Here is an 18,949-nt window from a genome sequence, read left to right as displayed (position 1 = left end):
AGTGTTGGGTGGAGACATCTGTCTTCAAGTTATCCAGATCTTTCCGCAGCTGGCCTAAGGTACACAATACCATCCTGGAGAAACCTCCGCTGGTTCAACAGCTTGTTCATCAACCTTAAAGCCCAGGAGAGTCCTCGTCACATTTAATTTTGTTCTCATGTGTTGGAGTCTATACCTATTTTTGTTTGGTTTTGCCTTTACAAAGTGGTCCGTCTCCAAGTTCAATACTCCTACTTCGTTTAACTTTTTTGTCTTTCATTTCCATGGCCCCTCCTATTTTAATTCCTTCTGAGCTCAACTGAATTGTCTACCTGTCTTTCCCAAGGTTGGCTCCAGGTTGATGCCGATTGGGAACTGCAGATTCCCAGGCTGCATGTCTTCGCCTAGCACTATAGTCAAGTAATGACTTGAACCCGTTTGTGCACCTGTGTTGTTCCCCCTCAGCATGAGATGGCTTCCACCCAAGCCTCCATTCTTACACTGATCACTGTTATGATTGCAAGGCTATTTCTCTGGCTGGCTGAACATCTGTACCCAGGTCCCACCCCAACTCCCATCCTCCTTGCTCCCTTCCCCTGACTTGCACCTTGCCAATATCCTGACTCTCGAGTTCTCTTTCTCTCCTGTGGCTGGATCATGTGAATGCTCGGGGCCACAGGGCTCCAGGCTGACCCCTTGGGGAGCCCACTTCTGTCCCTAGCCAGTTCTGGCCCCATCTTCTCTAATTTTTCAACCAGTTTAGTGATAATCATATTGAGTAGGACTCAGAAATCAAAAGTTTCAAAGCTGACAAAGACAAATTTCAACTATTTTCATTCCCTTGATCTGCTGGGTCTGCTGCTCTGTCACATAAGATTAGATTAGCTTGATATGATTGACATGATTGAATTACATAAAGCCAGGCTTTGTGGTGTGGTGTATGTGTGTGTAAGCATCCTGTTTCTTTGAAAGACTATACCTTTCTAAGTTTTCCCCAAGTTGAAAAGCAAATTGCTTCTTTCTTTCTTTCCTTTCCTTTCCTTTCTTTTTCTTTCTTTCATGTATCCTTGGCTGTCTTAGACTCACTTTGCAGACCAGGCTGGCCTTGAACTCACATCAACCCGCCTGTTTCTGCCTCCCTGAGTGCTGGGATTACAGGTGTGTGCCACCACGCCCAGCTGTGAAGCGCCTTTTTCAAAGATTGTTTTCCAGCTAGCAGAAACTATTCTAAATTGATACTGACCTAGATCTTGGAGATGGGCTTTTGCTTCCAAGAAAATCTAAAATCGGTGGGGGTTGGAGGAGGCCGGTAAGTCCTTTCTGTGCCAAATGCATTGCCTGCACTGTACCTACTTTCAAAGATGAGTGGGGAAAGTCAAAGCAAAAGTGACTAGGACTTGGGGCCAGGTATATCCACAGATACAAACACCTGCAGACCAGGCACCTGCAGCAGGATGCAGGTAGTTAATTTCATTGCCAGTACCTTCATTTATATACACAGTGCATGAAGCCTCAGGCTGCAGTGAGGTCTCAGCAAGGTTGGGAGGAAGGACGTGGCAGCTGACCCAACAGGGAAGCCCCAGAAGTTACATTATATTCATTGTGGCTAAAACAACACGGGGGAATGGCCACCACTCTCTGGGGAGGTTCCATTTGAGAATAGCCATCTTCTGAATGAGGACTAGCCCCCTTTTGATACAAGACAGAAGCAAAGCAGACAAATTGATGAATCCACCAGATGGCTGTGGATTCCGAGATACTGGAAGGAAGAAGCCACTGGGTAGCAGCTCCCGGTAGCTGGGCTGATGGCTAGTTAGCAGCTGTAGTAAGGGAGCAATGAGAATGGAGCTCTCTGGCTGGACTGTACAAATTTAACTCCCTGGCTCTCAGGACTGAAGAGCGTGTTACCCAGAAGGAGTTAAGGTGTCTTCAGTGGAAAGAGCAGTCTCCACACAGCTTTAGCAATGTTACATTTTGGGATGGGCCGGGCAGTGCAGGCCTTTCATCTCAGCCACTCGGAAGAGGGGCTGCGGCAGGAGGAGCAAAACGCTAGCCTGGGCTACAGAGTGGTGAGCTCAAGGCCACTCTGTGCAGCTTAGTGAGAGCATGTCTGTAGAAAATGGCTGAGCACATAGCTCTATGGTAGAGCTGCCTTAGCGTTTACACAGCTTTGGGTTCAGGCCCCGGTACTGGAGGGAGGGGAGGGAGTTATGCTTGGTGCGGGGTGACCTGTAGAAAGACATGGACCCACACCCTGGGGAAGGAGATGTGGGGCTGGGATTCTAGACTCATAGAGGCTGTGAGTTAGTCAGACCCAGGTTGGGGAGGGGTGTGACATCCAAATGGGGCAATATAAGAATAAGAGACCCAGGGACCCAGTTTGGGTACATCTGGGGGAACCTTGGCAAGTCATAAAAGCTGATAGATTGGCATTCAGAAGAGAACTTCCTCTCCCAAGGTGAAACCCAACTAGAAACAGCATCCTCCTGCCTAAACCCAGTCTCTAGCCTGAATCACACTTCAGAAACCTCAGTTGGTCCCAAGAAAAAGAGTCTGTGTGGCCAGCCCTGGGGCAGGGGCCCCCAAGGTGAAGAGCAGTGTTAACAGATAGCACATGGTGTGTTTAACCTTCCACTAGGGTTTCTGGTAACTGAATCCATCGCTAAAACACCAAAGGAAATGTTCTTGCAAAGCAAAACCTGGAAGTTGCTGCCCTCTGGCAGTTTTGCTTGCTTGCTTGCTTACTTGCTTGCTTGCTTGCTTGGCTTCAGGAGCAAGAGCTGCTTAAATGTGCGGGCAGCCAGCCTTTCAGGAGAACCCTGGGGAAACAGAATGCATTTCAGGAGTCACCAAGTGGATACATGGTAGTTTAAACGCATTCTCTTTGTGTGACAAAACTCGGGAACCAGCTTCTATCAATCTGTTCCCAGCAATGAGTTCCTATCTGGTCCCCAAAGCATTAAAGTCACTGGGGGGGGGGGGGAGGTAAGACCTGCTGAAGGCAGGGCCCAGCTCGAAATGGATGTGCTTGCCTTCCAGAGAATGCCAAGGCAGAAAGTTTGAGGTCTCAGTTCAGCTCCGACGTACTCTTACTCTTCCTGGGTTTATAGTTAGTTATTTAGGGACAGCAAAGCCTTCAGACATTTCACGACTGGTCTTGCTGAGCGCGCTGAAGGCTACGTGGCCCCTCCTCCCAGAAACTGCTTCTTCCCAGGTTATTTCTGTTCCCATAGAGAGCTTAGCAGAACGCCTTCCAGGAAGGCGCTCCTAACAACCTTTTGAGCTGTGGCTGTTGAAATCTTTGTTACCATGAGCCAAAAGCAAGAGGCTTGATTAGCAAGAAAAACAAAGCGTGGTCGGCCCAGATTCGAAGCTTGAGGTTTCGCTGTCAAGGTGATTGAAACCATGCTGCTTGGAGAGACATATGCGCCTAGCAGCCAAGAAAAATGCCCCCTTCCCTTGCCCATACATCCTGGGTGGTCCACCTAGACTCCAGGGCAGGCCTCCCACCCCCTAGGGAAGAGCCTGCAGCCTCACTCCTTCATCCCAACCCCCAGCTGTGCCCTCGCTGTCTTTAGCCCACCCATCCCATCCAGGGCCTGCGTGGTGCAGGTAGTTACTTGGAAGGTAGTCATTTTGGCCCAACATGGACATGTTGTGTGTGTGAGCAGCACAGCATCCCGTAGAGGTGCCGTGCAGGAGCAGAATGGAGCATGTCTTCACAGGGTCCAGGAAGCCCCGGAACTGTGCACATCTGTGGAAACAGGGCATCTGCAGATGGAACCGAGATGAGACCGTAATGCAGCAGAGCAGCCCTAAAATCATTGGTGACCTTATCAAAATGGACTTGGAGGCTGTCCAATGGATAGCGTGCTTGCCTACTGTGTACAAAAGCCATGGGTACCACCCAGCACAGCATAAAACAGGGAATGGCATACACCTACAGTCTCAGGTGGAGGCAGGAGGATCAGAAATTCAAGACCAACCTCTGGTACTTAGTGAGTTCAAGGCCAATCTGGGATCTATGAGACCCTGTCTCAAAAGAAGACAGAGTGGTAGGGGTCAGGGAGAAGTGACAACAGAGAGAGGGAACAGGGACACTTATAAAGCTTAGAAACATCAAAGAGTTATATCAAGTACCAGAGCCTAAGAGAAAAATGTACAGGATTGTCCCTTAGAAAAAAGAGTAAACCCCGCTGAAACTTTGATTTCAGGCAGCCAGCCTCCAGAATTGTAAAAAAAAACAAAAAAACAAAAAAAAACAAAAAAAAACAAAACAAAACATTTTTCTTACTTCAGTTTTACAGTGCTGGGAATGGAATTCAGGACATCCTGTGTGGAGACAGGTACCCACTGCTGAGCTAACCCACAGCCAACTCCTCTTATTTTAAGCCGCTTGACTGAAATACTTTTACTGCAAGCTCAACAACCTTAGTGTCTGCTTCAGATTGAACTCAAATCCTGTTTCTCTATCCCTGACCAGATGGTCTGGGCCTTTGTCTTAACATTCTTATACCCCAGTTCCTTCCTGTACAATAATAATAATAATAACAATAATAATAATAGCAGGCCCTATGTATCAAGAGTGTGTTGAGGGGTAGGATGGGTGTGCTTCTGAACTTGAATGGTGCCTCCCACAGCTTGTATGTTTTCTTCCTATTTTTATTTATTTGTTTTATATTGATCTGTCTGCCTGTCTTTCTGTCTGTGGCCTATCTATCTATCTATCTATCTTCTCCACACATGGTTTTTCTTTGTAACCATGGCTATCCTGGACTCACTTTGTATACCAGGCTCCTCTCTAAATTAAGAGATCTGCCTACCTCTGCTTCCCAAGTGCTGGGATTAAAGGTGTGTGCCACTTGTTGGGTGTACTTTTTTTTTTTTCCTTTCTTTTGTTTTTGCTTTGTTTGTTCGTTTGAGACAGGGTCTCACTATGTAGACCAGGCTGGCCTCAAAGTTACAGAGATCCACCTGCCTCTGCATCCCGAATGGTAGGACTAAAGACATGCGCCACCATGCCTGGCCTTCCTTGTACGCTTTCAATAGGTTGAGCTAGGCTGGCACATATGCCACCGCCCTTCCTCAGCTTTGAATCTACAAAAGAGCCACTGCGCATGTTCAGCCAGGAGGAGGGTCAGCGGCAGTAGTCACACCACAGTCCCAGTGTCTAGCACTGTTTTGTTTCTGATGGCATTCGCCTGCTTTCTGATATTATCTGGGCACAGGTACAATTCGTTCCAAATTCTGACACTCCCCAGAATCAGCAGAGATGCCACAGTAAGCTGTTTGGTTCCATAACACCGCCCCCATTTCAGATACCAGTTGAAAAAGGGGTCCCCGGCTACCCATTATATGTTTACAAATTCAGGAGCTCCCGTAGCCCGACTCAGGATCGCTAATTCCCTAGAACGGCACCTTACTCTGGAGATCCCTGTAGCATTCCTGGCGTGTAGTGGAAAACTGCAGATGAACAGCCAGCTAGACAGTGCACAGGGGAAGGGGCGTGGGAGGGTGCAGGAATCCACAGCCCCCCAGGATCCCCAATGTGCTCAGCAACCTAGGGCTCTTCATCTTACTGTTCGAGGGGTTCTTCCAGTTATTGCTTTTTGCTTATTCTGTTCTGTGTTGCCTTTTGTTTTGAGATAGGCAAAGTCATGTTACTCTTGTAGCCTGAAGCTTGCCTCAAACTTGCTATATACCCAGGGCTGTCCCTGACCTTCTGATCCTCAGACCTTCACCTCCAGAGTGCTAGGACAGCAAGCCTTCATCATCAGTGCAGGAGGTTTACTACAGTTGGGCAGAGTGGGGCACTTCTTTACTTCTAGCACTCAGGGAGGCAGAGGCAGGGGCATCTCTGTGAGTTTGGGGCCAGCCTAGTCTATATAGCAAGTTCCAGGACAGCCAGGGCTACATAGAGAAAGACTCTGTATCAAATCAATCAATCAGTCAATCAGTTAATCAATCAATCAAATAAAGATGTTTTATCCAGGCTTTTGTTATGGAAGTGTGGTTAATCAAATCATTGACCACCGCAGGATGGATTCCATCTCCTTTTCTCTCCCTAGAGTAGGTCAGTGGTTAAAATTCCCTTCACCCTCTAAGAGAAACATTGACACTCTGTAACTGCCCAATCTCCATCAGCAGAAACTTAGATATGATTGCAAAAGGTGCCTTATGCATAAAAAGAAAAATTCTTACCACCTTCCTCAGAAATTCTGAGATTTAGAAGCTCTATGCTGGGAACTGAGATCAAACACCAAATATGTCTGGGATGGCATTTAATATTTTATGTCTGTGTACACACACAACATGGTAGCCATGTTCCAGATGTGATTTCTTATACTCTGGATATTGTGCTAGCATTAATTACTGCATGCCTAAGGACTTGGCTTCTCTTTTATTTATCTCGGGGGCTGGACCCTTGCACTGCATAGAATCAAATACACAGTCTAGGTTCCATAAATGTTGGCCTGGGCTCTTCTCTGTGATTCCGATACCTACCGTCTATAATATCAAAATAGGATCACGTCAGCATCTGCCTTAAATCGACTTCCCGCATGTGAACCCGATCATTTTCTCCTGCTCTGTTGCTTCCAAGAAACTGCTAGAAGACATTCAAGGTCTTTAGAGGCCTTTGCCAGTCCTCCTGGATACAGCATTACAGAAAGCCAGAGAAGTTGGTGAGGTCCTGCCAAGGTCAGTCAGGCTCAGATCAAACAGGGAGAGCCACCCCAGGCCCCCCAGGATAACTGGTATTTCAGAGAATAAAACAGACATTAAGCAGGGTTTTAAATGGGCAGGCACCAAGGCAGGCAGAGAACCTATAAACACCACTTGGCTGGAAGTGACGATGAAAAGCTTGTCTCTAAAAGAAAGAAGAACTAGACGTCTGTGTCGTCTGCAGCCTGCTGCTTCATTTCCTCCCCGCTCTCTCTGACTTCAGTGCCGGCTGGGCATTGTCAGGTTTTCTGAGACAGAAGGCAGGATGCTAAGGACCTTGGAAAAGCCCCCGGAACAGCACCTGAGGCGCTTTCCTCTTGAGGACTCTGGAGCCCAAGTCACTGCCCTCACATTCCTGGAGGCCTGAGAGCCAGGAAATGCACAACGTGGCCAGGGAGTGAAGAAATGAATATGGTTGTCAGGGAAGGGGCTGAAGGGAGCGAAAGCAGCAGCCCAGGGGAGATTCCCTAGCCACAGTTCCTCCAGCTGTTCAACTTCCTGTCCTCCACCGCCTGGATTGGGTCTCTGGAGACCTTCCTCCGGCCAGCTGAAAAGCCAGGAACCGTGTTCCTTACCTGCAACACACACAGAAAGGAGCTCAGATGAACACGGGAGAGCAGGGACTGCAAGGCCCTAGAATGAACAAGCAAGTTTCATTCAAGCCCCTGAGGGTTCATTTCAGTGAACCACAGAGTAAGAAGTTTGTTTGGTTGAGACCGTTCTGTTTATCCTCCTCAAGGGAGTGTCATTTTGAAATGACTTCTCTTGGAAAGGAAGAGGTGTTTTATGGATGAAGGAGACACTAAATGACTTTGGAGATAGGTGAGGTATCATCTAAGGAGAAAAGGACGAGGTTCTAGAGCAGAACCTGTCTGTCAGCCTACTAGGTGCTCCTTGGTTGCGTAGGTTTGCAGGCCCAGGTAGATATGCCATCAGACTTGGTGCTTCCAGCATTTTCTCTTTGTTCTTTGTTTCATAACTCTAAAACTCCCCCCCACCACCCGAAGGCAGGAAAATGAAGAGGGGGGTGTGCAGGCCTGCATTTTCAGTTTTCAAGAAAACCTGTTCAAGGAGCACAGTCCAGACATAAAATAGCGATGGAAAAAGACTAGGATGCCCACCATCTTGGCAGGAACAGAAAGTAGGATAGCCCTTTAAAATTTACAAATGAGCCAGGCATGGCAAAGCATGCCTATAATCCCAGTATTGGGACATGGAAGCAGAAGGACCTTGAGATCAAGACCAACCTAGGCTGTATAGGGAGAGGTGGTCTCAAAAAGCACAAAGTAAAAGAAAAGAAAACCAGAAAGTCTATGTGAACCAGCAATTCTGCTTCTGTGTACCTGCCCCATCCGCAACCCTGACCATGGTCTCAATACGTACACTCTTTTTTTTGTAGCAGATTATATACAACAGCTAAAAGGTGAAAGCAACCCAAAGAAAACACAACACACACATGCACAGGAATGTTACTCAGCCAGAAAAGGTAAAGAAATGAGGGCTGCAGAGATGGCTCAGGGAGTAAAGTTAACCGCAAGAGCATGAAGATCTGAGTCTTTATCATCTGCGCTACAAGAAAGGCCAGTCAGTGCAAACAGCTGGACACTGCTTCTCGGGTCTCTAGTTTCAGTGCTGGGTGACGGAGATAGGAGGATCTCTGAGTTCTGCTGGTCTACTGTTCTTGCCGAACCTGTAAGTTCCAGGTTCTGTAAGAGACCCTGTCTCAAAAAAAAAAAAAAAAAAGAGGGGGGGGGACAGTGAGAAAGATGTCTGACACTGATCTCAGGCCTCCACACACACACACTCAAGCACCTATCCACACAGAAGGAAGTTAGCTAGTTAGGTATGCGCAGTGTATATCTGTGGTACCAACTCTTTGGGAGACGAGGCAGGAGGATCCCTTGAATTCCAAAGTATGAAGGCAGCTGGGCAACGTTAGGAGACCATGTCTCACAATCATCATCATTGTCATCGTCATCATCTTGACACATACTCTGACGTGGATGAACCTTGAGGGCCTTTGGGTACTGCAGGAAGTACACCAGTCACGAAAGGGCCACACTATAACACGGTTCCATTGATACGAAGCAGCTAGAGTAATTGCAACCGCTGAGGTAAAAGGAGGGTCTGTGAGAGCTGGAAGAACAATATTGTTTACTGGAAGATGGAGAATCACTGGACACTGGTTCCCTAGTGACATGTACTTTCAATTGTTAAGATGGCAAATGTTACCAAGATGGTTAAATATGAATTTTACTACCTCTTCTTTTCTATTATTTGGGTTCGCAGAGGTTGGATCAGGCCCTTGTACATATCAAGTGCAAGCATTGTTCTTTATGCCAAATTATTATTTTTTGTTTTAACAGACAAGCATCTCTGTGTTGCCCAGGATGGCCCTAAGCTCCATACTCATGTGATCCTCCTGCCTCAACAAGCACTATAGGCAGCCATCACCACACTTGGCCACCGCAGACTGACTTTAAGTTCTTGGCCTAGCCACGGATTCTAGACTAGCTTGCCTAGTAGACTTCCATGAGACGGTTGCCACAGCCCATGCTCTCCAACGCCAATGTCACCTTTGCCTATGAAGGAAGGGATCACAGGACAGACACAGAGCGCGTAAGCCAGTGTTACGTTAGGCACTGAGGATGACAAGAGCATTAGTGTCCGCAGCTCAGCTCAGAACATTTGACAGGAGTCCTCCTTCTGGGAGTATTACAATGACATCTTGCCTCTGAGGCGTGTGTCCTGGCATACCAAGCTTTTCCAATTACTTTTCTCAATCACTCTCAGGTTCACCCAGACATGGCGTCAAGTACAAACAAAAGGCCGCATGCGACCTTTCTCCAACTGTGTCCCTTGGAGCATTAGTCTGGCAGGGTGTCATTTGAAGAGTGTTTAAGCGCCCGAGTCTGCACCCAGCAACAACATCGGTGGCCTCTGGTTCTTAGAGGTACTCAGTTCCAGCTAGGAAGGCGGCTGGTCTGTGCACCTCAGTTTGGTTCTGGCTGGACCAGGTGTCTTCCTGAGTCAGGCTCCTCCTTGCTTTCCTTCCTGCTGGAGTACTTGGCACCCAGTAGGCCCTCAGGACAGAGCAGCTATTGTAGTACCTATCTTCCTGCTAATGCTCAGGAAGGTGCTTCCCCATAGGAATGAGCTGGCTGGCCTTTGGGAGATGGAAATGGAGCTTTATTCTCCAAAATTCTTCTGTTCCCCCCCACACACACACACACAATAGCGGACAGCCTGAGGTATCATGAGTAGGCACAAGCTGAGATGCCGGCACTCACCCGAGCTTGTAGGCAGCCTGCAGAGCCCAGGGCCGCTCCTCAACAGCCAAGCCGTGACCCCAGGACAGCGACTGAGGCCCCACACAGTCACAGGCCCTCCGTTCTAATCCAGAATTTGGGCTCTATTCTCAGTAACTCCCGTAAGCCTAAGCGAAGCAGCCCAGGCACAAAGCAGAACATTTCACTCCAGCTGCCTCTATGGACTGTCTTTGCCTTTGTGGGGAGCATCACTCGGAAGCCTGTACACTGCTTCTGGGAACACACAAGGGTGTAGCTGCTCCGGCAGTCATTTGGCGTTACCAGGCAGTAACAGTCACGGCGTGAAACTTCCTGGTTTTTTTTTTTTTTTTTTTTTTTTTTTTTTTATGTTATGCATGTTAGTGTGTGTACTTGTATGTGCAGCAACGCCCGGAGTTGACCTTTAGGAGCTGAGAACATCTCCCTCACTGACCCTGGGATCACTCCTTTCCCGCGAGCCTCAGGCATGTGTGTCTCCTTAGCAGTGGGCTACAAGCATCAGCCTCGAGGCCTGGCGCAAGAGCCTTACGCTTCTTCAGCCGCTCACCAACCGAGCCATCTCCCCGGCCAGCCTCGTCGGTTTTTAATTATCCGTCTTCTCATTCATATTTCGCTCCCACGCACATGCCTTCTTCCACCTCCACTCTTCGCATTCCCGACTCAGCTCCTCCCGGGGATCCCTGGACGCTGGCCAGGCATTCTTACTGTTCCCATCTCCGAGGGTAGCTCCCGAGTTCACTCCGCTCAGGTTTTGCCCCCTCCACAGGGCCTCAGGATGGTCCGGCTGAAAGGGTACTACGCCCTGTTCAGCGCACTGAACTCTCGGTAGGTTCCCTGGTCACCTGACAGCTGAAAAAGAGTATTACCTGGTTCGTCGCTGCATTCCTCCTCCCAAGCATCAGAGCCCAGTATGGTGCGCATGGTTTGTGCTGGGAAAATGTTAATTGAAAGAATACAAGCGACTCATCCCTCAAATGCTAAACATCCCAATTAAAAAGAGAGGAGAAGTGAATAGATGTATCTTTCAAGAAGATACGTAAATGACCAATGGGCCATTTTCAAGACCTCATCTTAGTCATCTGAGAAATGCGACCTCAAACCATAACAAGGTATTATTTTGTACCCTCTAGGACGGCTATAACAATATTATTATCACCTCCCGTTATACAATATTTTTTTTAACAGAAAATAAACGCCAAGGAGAGTGTGGGGACCCTGGAACACCCTCCCTCTCTTCTGTAAGTTTACTTGTATAAATAGTCTGGAAAAGAGTCACAAATTCATGGGACAGAAAGGAGAGGGATGTTGCAATTCCTATAGAAAACATTTTGGAAGCTCCTAAAAAATTAAACACAGAATTACCGTGTGAACTAGGAATTTCTCTCCTAGGTATATACTCTAAAGAATTAAAAATAATTTAGACCTAGATACGGTGGCATACACATGTAATGTCAGCCCTCAGGATTCTAAGACTGGAGTTTGAGTATATAGTAAGAACCCATCTCAAAATAAATAAACAAAAAATGAAAATAAATAAAATAGGTGTTCAAACAAAAACATGTGCATAAATGCTCACAGAAGCCCTGGTCCAAATGTTTAAGAAGTAAAGACAATCTAAACAGACATCAAAGGATGAATGGATAAACAATTGCGGTATATCCGTACAGTGAAATATTATTTGGCCACTAAAAAGGAATGAAATGCCGTCTATGAAATAACAAGATAAGCTTTGAAAACATGGTGTGAAGTGAAAGAAGCCAGTCATAACATACCAGATACATGACTTCACTTTTATGAAATGTCCAGAAGAGGCAAATGCACAGCACATAAAGATCAGTAAGATCTTTCTTAAGACTGAGTGTGAGTAGATAGGAGAGTGGGAGTTAGAAGGGACTGGGTCTTTGGGGTGATGAGGTGACCTGAAACTGATCGTGGCAATGGGTGTACATAACTCCAGATACCGAAAATTGTTAAACCACCCATTTCAAGATGGCAGATTTTGTGATGTATAAATTATATTCCAATGGAGCTCCTTCAGTAAAAAGAACATGTAAAAAAATAAATAATAAATGAACATGTTAAGTAAACTTTAAAAAATACATTTAACATTTACTTATTCTCTCTTATTCACATGCCTTTGTGCCCTAGCTTGGGTATGGGGGAGGACTGCAATTTTTTCCCCTCCCATCACATGGCCTGGGGATCAAATTCGGGCCGTCAGGCTGGTGGCCAGTGCTATTACCCGATGAGCCATCTTGCCAGCCCTAAATAACCTTTTAAGAGTCAAAAGTTAGCATTAATGGGTAAGAATCGTTCACACCCCCAAAGGCTATGACCTGCCATTTAAGATTTGCTGGGATCTAATTTCAAGTGTACAAACTGAGAGGCTGGGCATACTTGGGGAGTCTCTGGACCCAGCCGGGAGACTAAATGCAGGAGAAAGAGGCACAACTAATAGGTATCAGAGGCTGGATGATGGTCACGCCCTTACAATACAGGGGAAGCTTCTGAGCTTTTCTGGGAAATGTGGAGACTCCTCACTGTTGGGAATTCCGACACTAGTGATGGAGGGAGGAGGTGGTCAGACTTGGAAAAGCAGACCGGATGTGCAGTAGTTACTGCACAAAAGGCCAAGCTGCTGGTACAAACAAAACGTGCTGGTAGGAAGTTTCCAAGCAGCTACTAAGCCTTTGGGACTTGGCCATTGTTTGTGGACAGTTAAAGAAAGGACTCTCAGCTGGGCGTGGTGTTGTACACCTTTAATCCCACCAGGCAGGAGAGTCTCTGAGTTCCAGGGCAGAGATGGCTACACGGAGAAACCCTGTCTCAAAAAAACAAAACAAAACACAAAAAGAAGGACCCTTGCTGGCGGGGCAGTGCCTAGTGACGAGAGGAAGACTTGACAGGCGACACAAGACTAGAATAGTCAAGAGGCATTGCGGGAGCTGGGGCGTGGAGCTCTTGCCTAGCCAGCGTGAGGCTCCGGGTTTGATCCCTAGCACTTCAGAATGAAAAAGAAACAGGTTTTCTTTGTAGGGCTGTTGAAGCCATTCATCACCTTTCTTCCTTTCTTGCCTATGCTCACGAGTGCAGGAGATGAAAACCACAGCTTAGAAAATCCTGCAGGGAACGGTCAGTGAGTCAATCCTCAGCCTCACTGACAACCAAAGAAAGGCAATTTAAAACCACAGAGAGAACATTTCGTGTCTATCAATGTCTGACAGTCGGAATGGTCCTCCCACTCTGCAAAGGCGCATGCATGCGCTGCTTTACCCAACCACCCACTCCCATTAAAAAAAAAAAAAAAAAAGCCTGGAGAAGGATTCACTCGTGCGTGCACCCCTGAGGATGTGGCAAGACCATCTAAGACCATCTCTCTCTTGAATGCTTGTGTGGATAAAATGGAAGCAAGCTGTCAGTCATGAGGAGGATGGACAGTGTGGCGTGCTCATTTGAAAAGCTGAGAAAGAAGAAATGATCTGTATATAAGCCAACGTACTCCTGAACACCAAAAGCAAATGGCCAAAGGGTACAGTTTATGATGTCATTTATCTGTGGTTCAGAAGCTGTAGAACTGTTTTGTTGACAATAGATGCACTTGTTAAATAAAAGTATGTGCGAGCTCAGCATCAGCTCCAGTGTTCAGACTCACAGAGCAAAAAGGAAGATCAGATGAGGGGTGAATGTGGAAAGGCTTCGGCTGTCAAATACCTTATTTTACATTTATTTATTTATTTGGGTTTTTTTGAAACAGGATTTCTTTATGTAGCCCTGGCTGTTCTGGAACTCGTTTTGTAGACCAGGCTGGCCTCAAACTCAGAAATCCTCCTGGCCAAATGCATTACTTTTAAATACACAGGCAAACACAGCAAAAGGCATCATGGGATGTCTTTTAATAAAATATCCCTCCTTGCGTTGTTGAAATCTTTCATAGTTTTCTAAAAGTAAAGAAGAAACAATGATGGAAGGAAAAAGAGGAAGTGGAGGGAAGAAGGAAAAAAGGAAGGAAGGAAGGATTGAGCAATCCAGGCATGGTAGCACTTTCTGTAATCCTACCCAACACAAGCAAGGCTGAGGCCACCTGGGGTACATAGCAAGAGTTTATCTCAAAGAAACAAAATAAAAATAAAATAAAATAAAAGAGAAGGGGGGAGAGAAATGTGGCAATCTCTTGTGCTTGTCTTCTAAAACTTTTAAGGGGGAAAAATGGGATAATGTAAAGTGGAGAAAATGCTTTTGGGTTCTTGAGGTTTGCAGAGACCTCCTGCACAACACTCGCTTGCACAGCAGGAAAATCTTCCTGGTGCCTGAAACATGGAGGAAAAAAAGACCCCTGCCCTTGCCCTGACAAGACAACTGTGCAGGGCTAGAGTGTAGGAGAGACCTGTATCAGAGGCATGGCTTGGATCTGAGCCCTCAGTGTGGCAGGGGAGGCAGTCTGTGAGCTCTGGGCTCCAGCATGACTTCTGTCTTCCGAATGTAGAGATAAACAAAGCCATCAAAGAGGCGTAGGTTCCACCTGGGTGTCATTTACAGCTAAGATCTACGGTCCCACTGGACAGGATATTACATAGGGGTGGAATATAAGGAGCAGATCCTGACCAAAATTAGGCAATAAATAAACACATCAAAACTATCTGAGAGACCCGGAATAGATGGGACCCTCAGGCAGTGGATTCCAGCCCCTTCACAGACATGGATCTCTGTTATGGTGATACCTCTTGTCTGTGATTGTCACAAGAGAAGCAGAATCCTCCTCATTGCCTCAGTTTCTCAGGTGGAAACTGCAAGTTGCTGGGGTCGACCTAATGGTTTGCCCCACGCTTAAGTGTCTGTTGACCTTGGGAAGGGTTATGATGGAGTGGGAATATTTTCTATGTGGTTTAGTAGTGATCTGAGTATGTTGGGCATTTTTAGTGTTTGTAATGTTTAAAAAGAGTCAGTATTAAAGAATTTAATATATGAGCCTCAAGATTCCAGTTTAAAAATGTGTAATTGAGTAATTGTTTAGATTTGTGATTTTACTAGATTTGTAAACAATATTGGAATGTTTATGAGTACTTGAGATGTCCTGTATTTTAAAGTGTAATTTATTATCCTTATTAGAATTGTTTAAGTGTTTGGGAATGTTCTGATTGTTAAGTATTTGAAGTCCTTATAAATAAACTCGAATATATTACATTTATAAATTCACTTTAAAATATATAAGGGGATTTAATTAAGTGAAACATAAAATACTGCCTCAAAGCAATTGTTAAGATTTGGGTTCATAAATAAAGTGAAAATTGTTAGTTGAAGTGAAAAGTTTAAAGAAAATGAAAAGTTCTTCCCTGGCCCCCAATGTATTACTTTAATAAATTGGATACAATTTTGTGTATGCAAATATGCACACTTATGTATGGCTGTATGTGTACGCATGTGGAAATGTCCAGTGATTGACCTGAGGTTTGCCAGCTTTGGTTAGACTCACTAGGCATAGAGCCCAGGGTCCATCCTCCCCAACGCCCCCCCACCCCCCATCTCTGCTGCACAGCACAGGATTACAAGCGACCACACCTGATGATTAAGCTCAGGCCCTCCTCCTTGTCTGAAAAGCAACTTGCCTGCTGAACCAACCTCAGCCCTAAGTATAATGTCTAAAACTCTGTCCTCAAATAGTGTTTCTTCCTTTGCACACAGAGGTCCTCTCCAGGAACATGAACAACAAAAACAACTCCTGTCAGCATAGCACCTCCTAGGTATGGTAGAGGGGCCTTCCAGGTCCCCTAATTGAGAAGCAAGAGGCACACACACACAACCACCACAAAAAAAAAAAAAACAAACATAATTTTGCTTTCAAAGACAAAAGCACACAATACAATGAACATCATCTAGATCCTGCACCTGTCAATCAACTAACCTTCGTTTCTTTATTTCTCCTTAACGAGATCAACACTATCTCCCTCTCTCCTTTTTTCATATTTCTCCCTCTTTCTTAGGACTTGAGAGTAATGTGTCTGTGTCTCAAAATGCTTCAAAATCTTCAAAATGCTTTCAAAATCTCCTGAAAATACATAGCCAAAATATTACTTCCTGGCATTAGCAATTTCCTGACATTATTTGTATCAAACCCTACACTCTAGTGCATTCAGATGGTAGGCCCTTTGTTCTTCTGAGATTAGTTTTGGTTTAATTGGGGTTGTGCTTTTAGACACAAGGGTCCAGGGCATAGAGTACTTGCCTAACGTACAGCACTGTTGCTGTGGAGACAGTGGGGACATCTTTCCTGGCCATCATTGTGCGGAGACTTATAACTGGTCAAAATGCTGAGAATCAGTAACTACAGAATGGTTAGCCCCAAATGGGGCATCTATATCTTCCCCTTCACCAAGGCTCGGGGGTCATCATGTAAAAGGGATAGAAGGACTTTAAGAGCCAGAGGATGGAAAGGCACAGTGAGAGATGCTGTCTTCTGGGCACCGCATGGCCGTTGCACTCACAAACTCACAGCAGTCACGGTCACCTGCACCAGATCAAGCAGACGGAATCAGCCAACATTCCAGCTAAATGAGCTCCGTGAATTGTATGAACAAGAAACAGACCGCACCAAGCTAGCAGGGCTACTGGATGGCAGGGACGGAGGGTGCCTGGAGGTGAAATGATCAAGATACATTGTATACAGGTATGAAAGTGTCAGAGAACAGATACAAGTTATTGTTTTAAAGGGAACAGGCTGAAGATGATTCAGCACATAAGAACAACAGTCTCTGCTCTTCTGGGGGACCCGACTTCCAATCCCAGCACCCAGAACAGGTGACTCACAACTGCCTGTAACTCCGGCTCCAGGGGGATCTAACTCCTTTGGCCCTACAGATCCACAGACACATAGGCATATACATTTACGATTTAAAAGAATAGAAATAAAGAGAAGAAGCCTTCCTAAAAAGGGAAGCCCTATAATCCCGGTGAGCTTGGTAGGACAGCTGTGTCCAAGACTGCCTTGTGCAGGAGAACGACTTTGGAGAAGGCAAGTTCCCACTTCCTCCACAGCCAGGGTGTGGGATTGTCTGACTGTGCCTGTTACCTTCAGTCATGGTACAGGCTTTAGAGGCCACCCTCCTGTATGAGCCAGGGAGACTGCGGAAGGAGGAGCACAAGGTCAAAGCCAGTTGGATGCAGGGTTGGGGGTAGGCAAGCAATGTTGCTTTGCCATCCTGACAGTTTTTTGTAGTAGACTCATATGTTTGCTGAGCATTTTATGCATTTTATTGCTATTATTTCTAGGCTTTGCCTACATAGACGGTGAGGGATTTTTTTTCTCTCATCTTTTTTGTTTGGAGAAAGGATCTCACTGCATAGAACCAGCTGGCCTCCAATCATGGCAATCCTCTGGCCTCCGGCTCCTAAATTCTGGGACGATAGGCCATCATGCCTAGCCAAATGATGTCTTTATAAACTACATTCCGAGCAAGGAGCATGCGCTCTCTGCCTCTTGTATCAGCTCCTTGTCCTGACGCTGTGATGAAATACCCCAGACAGAAGCACTTCATGGGAGAAATGGTCTGTTTACACTCATGACTCGAGGTACAGTCCATCTCAGCAGGGAAGGCACACGGAAGCAGGAGCGTGGGGCAGCTGTCATGTGGTAGCCAGCCAGGAAGCACAGAGTGATGAATGCCATTGCTTGCCTAGCTTTCTCCTTTTTTAATTATTATTTTTAAATTTTAGGTGTACGGGTGTTTTGCCTGCACGTATGTATGTGTCCTGCAAGCATGCAGTACCAGAGGAGGCCAAAAGAGGGGGTTGAATCCTCCAGAACTGGAGCAAGAAACGGTTGCGAGCCACGGTGGGGATCCAGGGAATAGTGTGGCTATTGGAAACCGAAGCCAGGTCCCTTACAAGAGCAGCAAGTGCTCTTAACCGCTGAGCCCCCTCTTTAGCCCCACATTCCTCATTTTCAGTTCAGGACCCAAGCTTAGGAAATGCCGCTACTCACATATTGACCTGGTCTAGATGGCCCCATGACGCTATGCCCAGTGGTGATTCTAGACTCTGTCAGACTGACCATGATCATTAACCATTACATTGCCTAATAGTATTTTAATTGAGAATGGCCCTTCACTTTTATAGCTGGTTTCATAAAACCAATGTGCTTTCAAGAGCCAGGCCAGCTGTCTTCAAGAAGAGCCCAAACTTTAAGTTTGCTTGTTTTTCTCCATGGTGTTATTTTAACCAGTTCCTGGTTTTCTTGTTAACTAGGTATTGGCCAAGTGGCCTCTTTATGTTAAGGTTAAATATTTTAGGGGAAAAAAAAAAAACCAAAAAAACAACCAACAAAACCCTTCCTAATGTGAACTAAATATTTTATTGCCTCACAAGACACAAACCACCCTGCTCCGATGGTGGGACACTTGCTAAGTGTCTAGACACAGCATGTATGGACCCCATTTCAATGTGGAGAAACCCACCCTTCCAGCTGACTTCTTCAGCCAACCTGGTCTGGGAGGGACAAAAGCAGCCCCAGGACCCGACCTTTTGGTTGGGTATCCCATCTCCTTTTCCTCTACTATCCAAAACTATGCCTTCTTAAAGTGAAAAGGTATCCTGTATGTCATTTATTCACTATGAGTTCACTCAGCAAAACTTCAGGTTCCCTCCTGGGACAAAGTCATGCAGTGCCCCAGGCCCTGCCCAGACAAACAAGTCCTGGAGAGGCAGGAGGCAAGAAGGCAAGGCATGGAGAACTGTTAAATTATCTTTTATTTCCTGACTTAATTGTTGTCTCAGAGGCTTACTGACTCTGTTTGCTAACTTAGACCTACTCTTGGAAGCTTCTAGCCCCCATACAATCTAACCTAGGCCTAGACTGTTTTCAGCCTCTGAGACTTACTGCTGAATAAGCTCACCCTTTCTTTTTTTCTTTCTGAACTCTGGCTGGCTGGTTCAACTCAGCCGTTCTG

Source organism: Meriones unguiculatus, chromosome 6 (genome assembly GCF_030254825.1).
Source record: "Meriones unguiculatus strain TT.TT164.6M chromosome 6, Bangor_MerUng_6.1, whole genome shotgun sequence".
Taxonomy (NCBI): Eukaryota; Metazoa; Chordata; class Mammalia; order Rodentia; family Muridae; genus Meriones; species Meriones unguiculatus.
The sequence above is the reverse complement of the archived record's forward strand: the minus strand, read 5'-3'. Positions refer to the sequence as shown.